Here is a 15,894-nt window from a genome sequence, read left to right as displayed (position 1 = left end):
GCCCGATCCCCTGATTGTCCCGGACTTGCCATGTGAGTGCTCTCAAGATAAACCGTTCCATAATCTTCCCCGGTACCAAGGTCAGGCTGACAGGCCTGTAGTTCCCCGGATCCTCCCTCCGACCCTTCTTGTAAATGGGAGTCACACTGGCAAGCCTCCAGTCCTCTGGGACCTGCCCCGTTGACCAGGAACGCTGATAGATGATAGAGAGTGGCTTGGCAAGGACCTCTGCCAGTTCCGTCAGTACTCTTGGATGGATCCCATCAGGTCCCATAGATCTCTGAGTGTCCAGATGGCATAGTAGGTCACTAACTATCTCCTCCTGGATTAAGGGGGGTATATTCTGCTCTTCATCCTCACTTTCCAGCTCAGGGGGCAGAGTAGACTGAAGATAACTGGTCTCCCTATTAAAGACTGAGGCAAAGAAGGCATTAAGTACCTCGGCCTTTTCCACATCTTTGGTGGCTACGTTCCCTTCTGTGTCCATTAAAGATAGATCTTCTCCTTGGGATTCTTTTTACTGTTAACATATTTGTAAAACCTTTTTTATGTTGTCCCTTACAATAGTGGCCAGATTTAGTTCTAGCTGAGCTTTTGCCTTTCTAATTTTCCCCCTGTATGATCTAACAAGATCCCTGTACTCTTGCCAAGTTGTCCGCCCTTTCTTCCAGAAATGATAAACTCTCATCTTTTTCTTGACTCCTAGCAAAAGCTCCCTGTTCAGCCAGGCCGGTCGTTTTCCTCGGTGGTTCAGCTTGCGGCACATGGGAATAGTCTGGTCCTGAGACATTAAGATTTCCCTCTTAAAGAATGTCCATCCCTGCTGGACCCCTTTGCCCTTCAGGACCGTCTCCCAAGGGACTCTCTCAACCAGTGCCTTGAAGAGGCCAAAGTTTGCCTTCCGGAAGTCCATAGCGGTGGTTTGCTGACCACCTTCCTTGCCTCACCAAGAATTGAGAATTCTATCATTTCATGGTCGCTAAGCCCAAGATGGCCTCTGACCATCACACCTCCCACTACTCCTTCCCTGTTCGTAAACAATAGATCTAGCAAGGATCCTCCCCTGGCTGGCTCTCCTACCAGCTGTGTCAGGAAGTTATCTTCCACACACTCCAGGAACCTCCTAGATTGTTTACTCACTGCTGTGTTGTATTTCCAGCAGATGTCTGGAAAGTTAAAGTCCCCCACGAGGACAAGGGCACACGATCCTGAGATTACTGCCAGCCGCTTGTAGAACGATTCATCCGTCTCTTCAACCTGGTCGGGTGGTCTATAACAGACTCCCAGCACAACATCTGCCTTATTGGCTTTCCCTCTCATCCTCACCCATAAGCACTCCACCTTGTCATCACAATCGTGTAGCTCTGTACAGTCCAAACATTCCCTAACATAGAGAGCCACCCCACCACCTCTTCTACCTTGCCTATCCCTTCTGAAGAGCTTGTAGTCAGCCCTTGCAGCACTCCAGTCATGGGAGTCATCCCACCATGTTTCTGTGATGGCGACTAAGTCATATCTATCCTGCTGCACCATGGCTTCCAGCTCCTCCTGTTTATCGCCCATGCTGCGTGCATTGGCATAGATGCATTTGAGCTGGCCTCTCGAATCCACCCCTAACATCGGCATGCTGCCCCCAGGCTCATCTCTGGTGCACCTAGTTTTATCCCTTACCCCCTTCAAACCTAGTTTAAAGCCCTCTCTATGAGTCCTGCCATCTCATGAGCGAGGATTCTTTTACCCGTTGAGATAGCTGGAAACCATCTGTCGCTAGCAAGCCCGGTGCCGTGTAAACCTCCCCATGATCAAAAAACCCAAAATTCCACCCATGGCACCAGCCTCTGAGCCACGTATTAACCGGGTGTGTTTTTCTGTTCCTTTCAGTGTATTTCCCTGCCCCCGCAGGGATTGAGGAAAACACTACCTGTGCTCCCGATCCTTCCACTAATCGCCCCAGTGCCCTCAAGTCCCTTTTGATTGCCTTTGGATTTCTCTCTGCAATCTCATCACTGCCAACCTGCACAACCAGCAATGGGTAATAATCAGAGGTCCGAACCAGACCAGGGAGTTCCCTGGTAATGTCTTTTACCCAGGCCCCAGGGAGGCAGCAGACTTCCCTGTGGGTTGGGTCAAGTCTGCATAATGGGCCCTCTGTCCCCCTCAGAAGGGAGTCGCCTACGGCAATTACCCTCCTTTTTCTTTTTTCAGAGGATGTGAGAATGCGTGGGGCTGCCCGACTGAACCTAGGCACCACTCTTCATCTACACCCTCATCTTCATTGACCTGGTCCTCAAGTTCCAGAGCCCCATACCTGTTGAGTAGGGGCAACTGGGAAGGTGAGGGAGACCGGGAGGGGAATCGCCTGCCTCCCTGACCAGGGACCTGTATCCATTCCCCTCCAACTCTTAGGTGCCCTCCTGCCTGGTGGCAAGGGGGCAGGGGAACCTCCGCTTCTTGCGGAGCCTCCATCTGCTGCCCCTGCCTCAGGGATGGTAGGGTGTGGGCCCACCAATCTATCTCCCTCTCACACTCCCTGATACTCCTCAACCTTTCCACTTCCTCCTTCAGCTCTACCACCAGGCTGAGCAGATCATTCACCTGGTCACACCTCACACGAGAGGTGCCCCCACTGCCCTCCATCATCAGGGATAGACTCAGGCACTCCCTGCAGCCAGAGACCTGGACAGCTGCATGTTTGCATGGGAGCTCTGCCTGCATCGCCACATTTTTCCTAGCAATGGCTTTCATCTGAGTGGCAACCATCCCTGGGTCTCCCTCTGGGCCGATGCCCACCGCTTGAGTAGCCTTCTCGAGCTGGGAAGGGGGGGGCTGCGCCCTGTCTGCATGAACTGCTGCACAAACTGCCACGCCACACCCTTTCTGACGCGCCACGCCCTGTTTGCCCGCCCGGTTCTCCGCGCTCCTGGTCGCTGGTGCTCCTCAGGGCCGTTCAAATCTCCCGCAGTTCCCCCTGGCAACACCCACACTGTGTGAGCCTCTCTCGCGAGAGCTGCTGGCTCTGGATGGATCCCTCTGCTCTTCCCTGGGGGTCCTGGGCCTCGTGAACCTCCCAGTCTGCCTCAATCTAGTGCTTAGCCGCAGACTTACCGTTGCCTCTGGTGACCTCGCCGCTGACTGAACGCTGCTGACAGTTACGCCGGTATCCTGTGAACCGGCCTGGGAGGCCCCCACATCCCCGCCCAGCCCAGCAGGATGGCCATGCAGGGTTACTGGGGAAGACTCTGAGCTTTCCTCGGAGATGCAAGATACAGGCAACGCCATCTGCAAACATGGAAAAGCAGGACAAAATTCCAACTTCAGAAGAATACGTGCATGGGGACAATATGGAAAAGACCCAAAGAGGATCACAAAAAAGACCATGTGGATGAGAGGAACTAGCCAGTGAGCCCAGGAACTGCAAAGTGGCTTTCGAGGTTCCAAGCAGAGAGGGAGGGTGGTAGTGGGGAACTCCCTTTCCCCATGGGGTTGTGGGGGTTCTCACAGCTACCTGTAAGACCACTGTGGGGTGCAGACTGGTGCTATACACATTGCCTTGTCCTTGGGTTGATAAACTGATTGAATGTTTCAAACCGCTCTGTCTGACTGAGAGAGGGGAGAGGTCAGGAGTGTGCTGGCACTTGTCCAGGTCCACCTGAGCCGCACCAGCCAAATCCAGTCTGCTGTGTGTACGTCATGTCAAAGGCTGGGGAAGGGGGTGGTGACGGTGGATGTAAAAGTCTTGAATCCTGTAGGACCTGATCAGGATGTAAACAGGAGGGAATAAGGTGTGAAGATTGTACTGGGTTTGGCTGGGATGGCGTTAGTTTTCTTGTTAGCAGCCCCTATGGTGCCGAGCTTTGCCTTGGTGGTCAAAAGAGTGTCGACGGATAACACGCTGACATTGTAGCTACTGCTGAGCAGCGCTTGCACAGCATCAAGGCCTTCTCTGTTTCTCACTCTGCCCCGACAATGAGGAGGCTGGGGGTGGCAAGAAGCTGGGAGGGGACAAAGTCAGGACAGCTGACCCCAACGGACCAAAGGGATATGCCACACCATATGACGTCATAGTCAGCAATAGAACTAGGGGAGTGCTTGGTGTTCTTCAAAGTAGAAGAAGTAATCCACTTACTAAACTGTCTTTATCTCAACCCATGAGGTTTTTTTTCTCGCTTTTGTCCTTCCACTTTCCTCCCCCATCGCACTGGTGGCAGTGAGCAAGTGACTGGGTGGGGGCTGCCACATGGGGTCACCCCACCAGACAAGGACATAGAAAATAGGCTGGTATGTGCTTTTGAGTTCACTGGAGCCTGAGTAGATCATAGGCTGGGAGCTGGCACATGCCTTGTCTAAGTGGTTGTGAGATTACTGATACCTGAGTAGCTGATAGGCCAAGAGTAGGGGCGTGGCTTGTGTCAGAGCTTGTGAGGTCACTTGTGCCTTTGCCTCTCACAGGCAAGCAGATAGCAAGTAGGTGGCTATGTGGTGGCCAGCTCACTGGTGCCTGAGTAGCTGATAGGCAAGAGGGAGACACGTGGCTTGGGTATGTACTCGTGTTGTCACTCTGGGCTGAAGGAAGAGCTGATAGGCCAGGACCAGGTGCATGGCCCTTATAGGTTCTCGTAAGGTCACTGGAGGCAGACTACTGCAACAGCAAGTACCTGGCAAATGGGTGTACACGTACGTGTGAGGTCACTGGTGCCTGAGTAGCTGATAGGGCAGGAGCAGGCCCCTAGTTTGTGTCAGTGGTTTTGAGGTCATTGGTGTCTGAATAGCCAATAGGCCAGGAGCAGGCCCATGTCAGATGCAAATACCATGACGTCACCTGTGACTGAGTAGCAGATAGGCTAGGAGTATGCACATGGCTGTGTATGATGAACTTGTGATGTCACTGGTGCCTGGAGAGATGATAGGCCAGGAGCTGGCACACAGCTTGGGTCGGTGCTTCTGGTGTCACCAAAATAATATTCAGACCACAACCAAACACGGCTTTTTGGCAGAACCATTGTTAGCAGAAGTCCATACACCGCGCACACACGTGTGGCACTGCAACTCAGGCACACGCAGTGGTGGCAGTAGGAGGGGTGTGAGGTCACTGTCACTATAAATCATGAGCACACAGCAGTGGCCGTGGGAGGATGGCAGTGTTCACGTCACCGATGGCACCCCATGGCTGCGGGGCTCCTTGCAGAGCGGCCGTGTGCTGTTACAAGGGCATCAGAGGGGACAGGATCCGCCCAGCCCCGTGTCTGCGAGGCCGAAGGAGCAGCCCCTGCAGCCCTGGCTGGAGCAGTCGGGGTAGGGGTGGCTCGGGGGCACCGCAGGGATGTGCCTGGGCACGGCGCCAGGAGGAAACCACAGACTTCCTCCGGAGCGCGGGGAGCGCTGCGAGGCCACGTGGGCTGTGGTTTGTGCACCTGCAGGCTGCAGGTCCCGAGCCAGCCGCGGGGAATAACGGCCCCTCGGTGACATGCCAAGAGTCAGGGATGTGTCTGAGCCTCTGGGCTGCATGTCTGCTGCCGGGACAGAGACGTGTCCCAGCTCCAGCTCATTGGAAGGGACCTTCCGTGGGGCTCTCCAGGGAGGGAGGGGTGAGCCAGCGCTGCTGGGATGGGGCTCTGGCCTGGGCTAAGGCCCTTTCCCAGCTGCTGCTCCCAGCAGAGCGGGGTCTGAAGCAGGGGCAGGGGCTGTTTCCTTCCCTTCCTGACACAGCCACCGCTGCAGTCTCAGCCCTGTGATTCCCATGGCACAGGGGTGGCTGGACACTTGCACCTGGGGCTCTTGGATGTGCCCGGTATAGGAGGTGCTCAGTGCTCCTAGTCCACATGGCACGGTTCAGGGGGTGAAAAACCTGTTCCCCCCCCACAACTGGCCCTGTCTTGTGACGGCCCTCCACCACAGTGATGTGACACCTGTAGCGGAGCCATCTCTCATATATGGTCATGAATGGCGCTGGAGAAGTTCATTGGAGGGCTGGGCTGTGTCGGAGGGGAGATCGCTCCCGATAATGTCTAAAAAGGTGCTGCTGCTTCGATTGGCTCCTCCTGTAGCTGGGCTGGCATCTGCGGAGATATATTGTCCTCCCATCGTCATTGTCCCCATGAGTCCCCAGCAGCCGTGGCAGGGAGCGTGGCGCAGCAGGGATGTGCTGGCAGGGCAGGAGGCTCAGGATGGGCACCGAGGGACTCCTGTCCCCTCAGGTGCTGTGGCTGCTCCTCTGGGTACAGCTGTGCAGGGGTAAGTGCCGACTCCTTTGTCCCACAGCCCAGGGCCTGCAGGTACCAGTGTGGTCATTGGGATTTGTCTGGGAATGGGGTTTCTTTGCAGGTGCTACTGAGATGAGGGGCAGAAGGTGCTCAGGTCCATGGACCCTGTGCCTTTCCCTGTGCCCATCTGGGTGGGCGAGAATATGACAATATCTCCTTTTCCAGGGCTCCAGTGTTCAGGGCAGCCTGTGCCTGGCTGGATTCATAGACACCCTGTCCTGGGGTACCCCTTTGGGATCCCCTCTTCCCCAGCACTGTGCCTCTGCAGCTGGTGGTGGCCTAGCTGGTGATGGCAGCACCCAGAGATGCCCAGGGCACTGCCGAGCTCTAGGGTACCTCGGAGTGTTTGTGTGCTGCTCACTGTCCCCTTGGTCCAGGGGCCCCCTGACTCCATGAGAGCAGTTTGGATCCCACAGAGAGAAGGGGAGCGGGGCATCTACAGTAGAGAGACATCCTTCCTGGGGAGCTTGGCCCAGTGTAGGGACTGGGCTGACCCCAGGGGCGAGGAGGGGACATGGGTTGGGGGATCCTCAGAGTCATCTCAGTGCTCCCTGGGAACATGGAAAACCCTGGGGGTAGGGGTGGGTTGGGATGGTGCTGGGGCAGGTGGTTTTCATGGGAAGCTGCAGGCCTGGGTACACAGGGCTGTGCAGGGGTTGTCGGGCTGAGGAGTAGCGGGTGCCCAGCGCAGCACTGGGCAGTGTGTGGGTGGGGGCAGGTGGCTGTTGGGGTGGAAAGAGCTGCCTTGTACAGTGGGATGGCGAGTGACCCATCTGGGCTGGAACTGGGCACCCACAGCCTTGCACGGCCCCTGGGGATAGAAGGGACCCCTGCACTGCACTGGGGACAGCCTGGAGGGGAGAGGGCTCCTGCCCCAGTACCTTTGAATCGGCCCAGGTAGGGGGTTCCCCCAGACCTGCAGTGCTGGGGTTTGGCACTCTCCTCACCCATCCCATGTTGGTGTTCAAAGGGGCTGCGGAGGTGAGGCTGGTGAATGGCGGCAGGCGCTGTGCTGGAAGAGTGGAGGTGAAACATGGTGGCAAGTGGGGGACCGTTTGTAGTAACTACTGGAGCATGAAGGACACAGTGGTGGTTTGTAAGCAGCTGGGCTGTGGGTCTGCTGTTGGAGCTCCTCAATATGGATACTTTGGGCCAGGATCCGGCCCCATTTGGATGGCTGCTGTTGACTGTAAAGGCACCGAGTCTGCCCTGTCTGACTGCAAACACAGAGGATGGGGTAAACATAACTGTATTCACGCTTACGATGCTGGTGTGATGTGTTCAGGTAAAGGGGACAGCCTGCTGCCTACCTTTGGGGGTGGGATGGGTGAAGGGACCATGGCTGTGCCCTCAGGGAGCAGCAAGTGGACACTGGAGTAGGGCCCAGTGATGCTGGTCTAACTGCCAGGCTGGGACTGTCATTGCTCATGTCCCCAGTCCTTGGGGAAGGCCCAGAGGGATCCTACCCCAGGGTGATCTGACCTTGCCAGAGTGTCTCAGTCACCCACAGTCAGTGTCTTGGGCTGCAGATGAGTCCTCCATCCCTTCCCTGGGGTGTCCTTTGGGCTTCATCAATCTCCACCCATTCTGCCAGTTTGCAGCCAACAATGCTGAGGGTGCCTGTGCTGGAAACACCCGGGGGCACTTGCTCGGCACTCCACGCTTTGGAGGAACGGCACGAGATGGCTGATCCTCCTGGGTCATTCCCCTTCACAGGTGTGATTACCTCAACTGAATCAAATGGGCTTTTCAGAGAGGATGAGTGCTGGGCCCTGGGAAATGGAGCAGGGTGGCCACAAAGCCCTTTGCTGCCTGTGCCCAGGGCTCAGCTGTGTGGACCAGCATTTCTGAGGGTTAGGAGCTGGGCAGCTGCTTGACTCTGGCTGCTTCCTCCTGCACTACTGCATGCACAGGCTGGTACTGAGACATCCCTGGGGCTGTGAATATTCCTGTGGGGCCACAGCCCCACACAGGCAGCACTGACCCACAGCCCAAGCCCTCCTGCCTGCCCATGGTTCCCCACACTGCCCCATGACACGTGGGCTTTGGCAGCACTTACTGGCTCTCATCTGTGCCTGCTGTTACTGTCTGAGCCAGTGTGAGGCCAGGGGGGCAGGCAGGTCTCCTGCCTCTCTACCTGGCTGTTGGCTTGGGACCAGGGCAGCTCCGGGCAGAGTGCTATGTCCCTGGCTGAGGATGCCAAGCAGGCATTGGAGGGGTCTGGACAGGCACCAGCCATGATAGCAGCTGCAGCATTTCTGTGCTCTGTGACATCTTCTGCCTAAAATGAACCTCCAACACCCCAGGAACACCCCTGGGAGCAAGGTGCATTTCTGGCTGCATCAAGGTGATGGTCCTGCCTGGTTCCAAGCTCTGCAGAGACTGAGCAGGCTGCAGCAGTCATTATCATCTGGGCCAGTGCTGGACCTGAACTGCTCACACTACTGCAGTGCTGGGGCGACCATGCCAGACAGTGCAGTGCAGCAGCAGTTTGTCTGAGTGGTGCCTGGTGCTGTGACAGACACATACCCTCGAGTGCTGTGATGGTGTAGAGATGGGATGCGTGCGGGTCTGGATGTGCCTGTGTCACAAACACCCCCCAACAACTTCCTCTGGAATGTTCAATGGGCAGTTTGGTCACGGCTTGCTTGGCGATGATGTGGGATGTGGGAATTTGACTGCCAGAGGTCTCTGGGAACTCCCAGTTGTTTTGGTTTTTTTCCAGAATTTGTCCGGCTGGTGGAAGGGAAGAGCCGCTGCTCAGGACGTGTGGAGATCCATGATGGGGACCAGTGGAAAAGTGTCTGTGATTCACACTTTGGTCCCAAAGCTGCTGATGTGGTCTGCAGGGAGTTGCAGTGCGGCGTGGCCCTGCCTGTCGCTGGGCCAGCTCACTTTGGAGAAGGGGTCAGTCCCATCTGGGATGGAGAGCTGCAGTGTGTGGGGAATGAATCCCGCCTCTTCTCCTGCCGCAGAGGGTCCTCCAGGGACCAGCCCTGCACCCACGCGAACAGCGCTGTTGTCACCTGCACACGTAAGGACTCAGGGAGGGGTGCTGAACGCTGGGGTGAGCTCCAGCCTGAGCGGGGACAGGTTGTGCCTGTTGAGACAAGGGAAGTGGGCTGTCTGTTCCCACAGGCTGGCAGAGAGGTGACCTTCCTGGGGGATCCTATACAGGGCAGGGCTGGGCTACTGCCCAAGGACAAGGAGGGGTCATGGGTTGGGAGGGCTCAGTGGGATCATCGTGTTGTTCCACAGGGGACACAGAAAGGCCCGAAGGCAGAGGATAAGCTGGGGGGAAGGCAGGGCAGGTTGTGGTGCAGGGGAGCTGGGGGCTTTGTGGAGAAGCAGCAGTGTGTGCTTGGGGGAGCCTTGGTGGGGCAGGTCTCTTCTCAGGGTGCTGGCAGGGGAGGAGCAGGTGCCCTAGGTGGGCATGGGCCAGGGGCAGGTGGCAGCTGGCTGTTGGGGTAGAAGGAGGTGCCAAAGGCTGTGGGGCCACAAATGACCCAGCAGGGCCAGAACTGCAGCCCCCAGCCTTGCAGCACCCGTGAGGATAGAAGGGACCCCTGCACTGCCCTGGGGACAGACTTGGAGGCGAGTGGGCTCCCACCCTGGCACCTCTGATGGCACCCGGGCGGGGGTTCCCCCAGACACACACTGCTGGGGCTTGGCGCTGTTCTAACTGGTCCTGTGTCAGTGTTTGAAGGTGCTGTGGAGGTGAGGCTGGCAGATGGCGGCAGGGACTGTGCTGGGAGAGTGGAGGTGAAACAACAGGGACAGTGGGGGACCGTCTGTGGTAACTACTGGAACATGAACAATGCGGCAGTGGTTTGTAAGCAGCTGGGCTGTGGGTCTGCTGTTGGAGCTCCTCAGTATGGACACTTTGGGGCAGGATCTGGCCCCATTTGGATGGATGATGTTGGCTGTAATGGCACCGAGTCTGCCCTGTCTGACTGCAAACATACAGGATGGGGTGAACATGACTGTGAACACACTCTCGATGCTGGAGTGATGTGTTCAGGTAAGTGGATAGCCTGTTCCTCACCTTTGGGTCTGGGATGGGCGAAGGGACCATGGCTGTGCCCTCAGGGAGCAACAAGTGGACACTGGAGTAGGGCCCAGTGATGCTGGTCTAACTGCCAGGTTGGGACTGTCATTGCTGATGTCCCCAGTCCTTGGGGAAGGCCCAGAGGGAGCCTACCCACTGCATGCACAGGCTGGTACTGAGATATCCCTGGGGCTATGAGTAGTCCTGTGGGGACATGACCCTGTGCAGGCAGCACTGATGAACTGCCCAAGCCCTCCTGCCTGCCCATGGTTCCCCGTGCTGCCTCATGACACGGGGGCTTTGGCAGCAGTTACTGATCCTCATCTGTGCCTGCTGGTCTCTGAGAGCTGGCATGGACCCAGTGGGAGTCTCCTGCCCCTCTGTCCGGCCATCCATCTGGGTTGTGGACACCTCCAGGCAGAGCACTGTGTCCCTGGCTGAGGACACCCTCCCCCCGAGCGGACATCAGAGGGATCTGGACAGGCACCAGGCATGATGGCAGCTGCACCATTTCTGTGCTCTGTGACATCTTCTGCCTAAAATGAACCTCCAACACCCCAGGAACACCCCTGGGATCAGGGGGTGCTTCCGGTTGCATCAGGGTGATGGTCCTGCCTGGTCCCAAGCTCTGCAGAGGCTGAGCAGGCTGCAGCAGTCATTATCATCTGGGCCAGTTCTCCTAGATCCAAACTGCTCACACTACGGTGGTCCTGGGGCGACCACGCCAGGCCATGCAGGGGACCTTGAGTGGGAGCAGTTTGTCTGAAGGAGTACCTGTGGCTGTGAGTCTGCGACAGACACATACCCTCGAGTGGCTGATGCTGTAGAGATGGGGTGCATGGGGGTCTGGATGTGCCTGTGTCACCAACAACTTCCTCTGAAATGTGCAATGGACAGTTTGGTCACGGCTTGCTTGAAGATGATGCAGGATGTGGGCATTTAACTGCCAGAGGTCTCTGGGAACTCCCAGTTGTTTTGTTTTTTTCCAGGATTTGTCCGGCTGGTGGAAGGGAAGAGCCGCTGCTCAGGACGTGTGGAGATCCGTGATGGGGACCAGTGGAAAAGTGTCTGTGATTCACACTTTGGTCCCAAAGCTGCTGATGTGGTCTGCAGGGAGTTGCAGTGCGGCGTGGCCCTGCCTGTCGCTGGGCCAGCTCACTTTGGAGAAGGGGTCAGTCCCATCTGGGATGGAGAGCTGCAGTGTGTTGGGAATGAATCCCGCCTCTTCTCCTGCCGCAGAGGGTCCTCCAGGGACCAGCCCTGCACCCACGCGAACAGCGCTGTTGTCACCTGCACACGTAAGGACTCAGGGAGGGGTGTTGAACACCAGGGCTGTGCCAGGGGTTGGGGAACAGAGCAAGGACCGTGCTGGGCCAGGTGTGAGGGCAGGAGGGATGATGGGATTGTCTGCAGCATGAAAATAGTGCAGAAGAAGAAAGGCATGCTGTCCATCTAGCCTCTCCGCCAGCTACTGAGGTTACACGAGCACCAATCCGCCCTCTCTCCCCAGAATACACAGGATTCAGGCTGGTGAACAGCAGCACAGCGTGTGCAGGGAGGGTAGAGGTCCAGGTGCTGGGGACCTGGGGGACCCTCTGTGCCTCCCACTGGGATCTCTCGGATGCCCACGTTCTCTGTCGTCAACTCAACTGCGGGTTTGCTGAGTCCGTTCCAGAGACAGTTCCAGAGACACGGACTCCAGAACACCAGATAATGCCTCTTCTTTAAATAAGATTTCTAAATTGGACACTTCTACAGCAGAGAGAGAAAGGTTAGCACCATAACCTTAAAGCTGTGAAGAAGCTGCTTTTTAACTGACTCACAATGTGAATGAGGTCTAGGATTTCGTGTTGAATCTATGTTGGTCATAAGCATGTGGAGGGCTCTAATGGCTTCAGGAACAAAGCTGTCATCTCCTTTGGGCACATGGGGAGAGACAGGTTAAAGAAATCCTTGAAAAAAAATAATTTAATGTATGTGAACACATATAGGAAGAAAGAAGAACATGATACCAGAGAAATTATTTGGTCTTGAATGTAGATCCCCTTACGTTAGTGTGTAACTTGAAGCTGGATTGTTTTATATGTAGGTAGCTCTTCTTTCTAACAACAAGTATGGTTCATGCCAAGCAGTATTATGTTCTAATGAAGTGCTGATCTTGATCACAGAAACACTAGAGCTGCTGCTGATTTGGTGCAGCAGTACGAGAACTTGGGCAGTAAAAGTGTCTGTCACTTCCTCGGAATTCTGTTTGTTCATAAGCTACATCAGCACAGGAAGAAAACGTAATCTTGAGAGTAATAGCCCAAGACTACCAAATGAGTAATGCCTTCTGTATTCAGACCGTTTGGCACTGTAGCAGTATCATTAAAAAAAAAAATAAAATTGGATGCCTGTATGGGTAGAGCAGATACATTCATGAAAAGCAATACAGAGTGCTGGATATACTACGCTGGAAAACAGTACAAGTGCATAGAGACTGACTAAAGAAAATGCTTAAGTTTAAATTTGCAGTCTGAAGTTCAGCAAAATGAAGATCTCATTCTAGATTGCCTGTGAGTTTGTTGTTCAGTAGACTGTGACAATGAGATAAGAAGATAGACGTTTGTCTTGCATGGACTTTCTGGAAAGGAAAAGTATAGTATTTTACAAACTAGCATTTTATAACTCTAGCATCTGACTTTTACAGAAATACTGTGTATCAGAAATCTGATGGTGCTACCTCGTGTAGCTGTGCCATCAGTGTCTAAGGGACTCTCCATTCCTCTTACTGATTCAAGTATGTATTGAAGTAGTGGATGGGATGCAGTCTTTAATTTCATGGCTGAACTCTAGAAGCTCGGTGTCTCCTACAGAAATGGAGGCTACAGTTGCAATAAGAACATTGGGAGCTCCAGTTGGTTGCACCATTCCAGGACATAACACAGTTTCTCCACTCGGATCACATTTTTGTCCAAGGACAGCATGAATTAAGTGGGACTCCAATTACAGATCCTAAGAATGCTGCACTTAAATGACCTTATTCACTGACCACTGAAGGACCTTGCTCACCTACATCAGAAGAATGCCTCAAAAAACTAGTAGACAGAGAAAAGGTAAGGAAGGGGGGGCCAGGCCAGGGACTGTTTGAAGTAGAATTAATTATTGATGTACAACAAATGACATAACTGAGAAGAAATGCATATATACATCCCCAGTGGATTCAGGAATCTAAATTTAAGCATAATGATAGTTTTCCTAGGATGTAGGTATGAGAAATTGTCTCGAATATACTGTATAGCTATTAAACATTTTTTTTTTTTCCAAGATCTGGCTCTAGTGACTGTTTCTGGTCTGGTGGCAGGGTCTCTAAATACTACTGTACTTGTATATTACTGCATTGACCAATTGCTGAATGAACTGACTTATTTGGAAGCAGTTCTTAATTCAGAAAAAAAAAAGGTATCTCAAAATGAAGTGGATATGAATCTTATAAATGTAAAAGTATGAGCTAATCTTGTTCTGCCAGATGATTTTTGAGTGTCTATTGATAGTTTTGCTGCTTTAAAAATCAGCAGCCTACTCAATAGGTTGTCCACTGCTGACACGACAGTGTGGAGTTGCTTGCTAAATCTTGTTTTTGTGGAAGCTTTCGATTAATGCTTGATTCGTTTTATTGCTGTACATAACTCTCCTTAAACAGCTGTTTGTGTGGCTTGACCTCTGATTTGAGGCAGAGGCAAAGAACAACTAGAAAAAACTCAATTTTGATACCTGTAAAGAATCAACTTGCAGAACTGTTACCTACTATTGAGTATTTCAAGTACAGGTTGCAAGGTTTGGGGAGTAAGACTTTTTGCGAGGCTTGAGATTCCTGTGTGGTAATGGTAGTCTTGTCTAAATGTTGTTTTAAGAATGGCCACTAATACACTTAATGTGTTGACTGGAAGCTGTACTCGAATATGAGGGTAATTTTAGTATAGCAATTATTCTGGGCCTGTGTATTCTGTTCTTCTAGTTAACTGGCCAGGATTCAGCAAAGATGGTGGCAATCCAGAAGATGTCAGCAGCAGATCTACAGACAATGTAATTTTGAAGGGGTTTTACTCAGTGGACTAACTGGAAAGCTGAATGGACTGTTCCAGTGCCCAGACTACCTCACACAAATACTCTACATGTTTGTGGATGTAAACAAAAATAAGCTTTTTAGTTTAACTTATTTCAGTCTTCATTTCCCAAATATATTCTTGTAAGAGTTATCCTTATTAGTCTTTTTAAAAGTCTTAACTGTCACCAGCTGAAACAGCTTTTGAAAAAGCCACAAAACCCAACCTGTCCTGTGACTTGGATTCAGAATGTGTGTAAACAGGTTAACTAGTCACTGCAAGCACGCTGTGGTTCAAAGTGTATATGAACGTGCTTGTATCCATTTGTGCTTTCCTAGTGCATGTGCATATATTGTTCTTATCTTAAATTATTTTCCCGTTGGGCACATACGCTCCTGTGCATCTATCACAACAGTGCTCAGCTTCCTCAGCTAGTAGCTTTCCACTGCCACGCACTACCCAAGTATTGCCTCCCATGAAGGCCCATAAATAATTTAAATATTGAAGAAACTGCAGCAGAGGATGCTACCAAGGTATGGAGAAGATAGACATGTCCCTTGCCATTGTATCTGATTTTTGTCTTAAGACTGCTGCAGCATGAGACCTGAGGGGGTTTTTTTTTTGTTGTCACTGGGTAATAAAGCTAAACTCAGAACACATGGCTGAAGATGTACTTAAAGGTTGCAATAGCCAAGGCTGTTGTGACACTGCTACCCACCTGCAAGGTACAGTCCTGAAAGCAATCGGCATGCAGAGAGTGGTTTCAGATAAATACTGAAAGCTGTCTACATGGTTACATGAAAATGTGTAGTAGTCTGAAGGTCCGGTTCTGTGAACTGGTAACACTGCTTACCCAGTTAACTGCATCAGGGTTTTTGGAAGGGTGGGGAGAAATTCTGACCACATGAAGCAAATGTTATGCTATCTCTCTATTGTAATTTCTTTATAATGTGGTGTTTCTGTAAATGAAGTTGTATGTTTTTCCGGAGTATTTTTGTATGTACTGTAAAATACTGTCATCCAAAGAGAAATTTAAAATCTTCAGTCTCTCTCTTTTTTTTTTAATACACATGGGATCTGCTTAAAAACCCCAAACAACTAAAGCAAATGTAAGGTGGGGGGGGGATGGGGGGGGCAGTGCCACAAAAGATATGTTCTCCAAAATGACAATGTCGTGGTAGAGTAAATTTGAGGAGACTAGGAACACTGCTTTCCTGCTTCTAGTATTTCCAGGTTTTGAATTAACACCCTCTGAATAGTGCAGCTTGCAAACTGCATTGACAGCAGAAGTCCCAGTTTGCTGTGCAGACAAGAGATACCCCTGAATTCTTTTAAAATTAGTTGCTTGGCTTAAACAGCAATTCTGAGCTCTGATCATCTTAAGCATCCACCTAAAACCCTAGTGACAAGACCCAAGAGGCATGTAGCTATCTTGTGAGGTCCTCATTCTCTAGCATTCCCCCTACTGCTAGTATTCCAAACTTGGGGAGAAAGCATGACT

The sequence above is a fragment of the Harpia harpyja genome, unplaced genomic scaffold, assembly GCF_026419915.1.
Source record: "Harpia harpyja isolate bHarHar1 unplaced genomic scaffold, bHarHar1 primary haplotype scaffold_55, whole genome shotgun sequence".
Classification (NCBI taxonomy): domain Eukaryota; kingdom Metazoa; phylum Chordata; class Aves; order Accipitriformes; family Accipitridae; genus Harpia; species Harpia harpyja.
The sequence above is the reverse complement of the archived record's forward strand: the minus strand, read 5'-3'. Positions refer to the sequence as shown.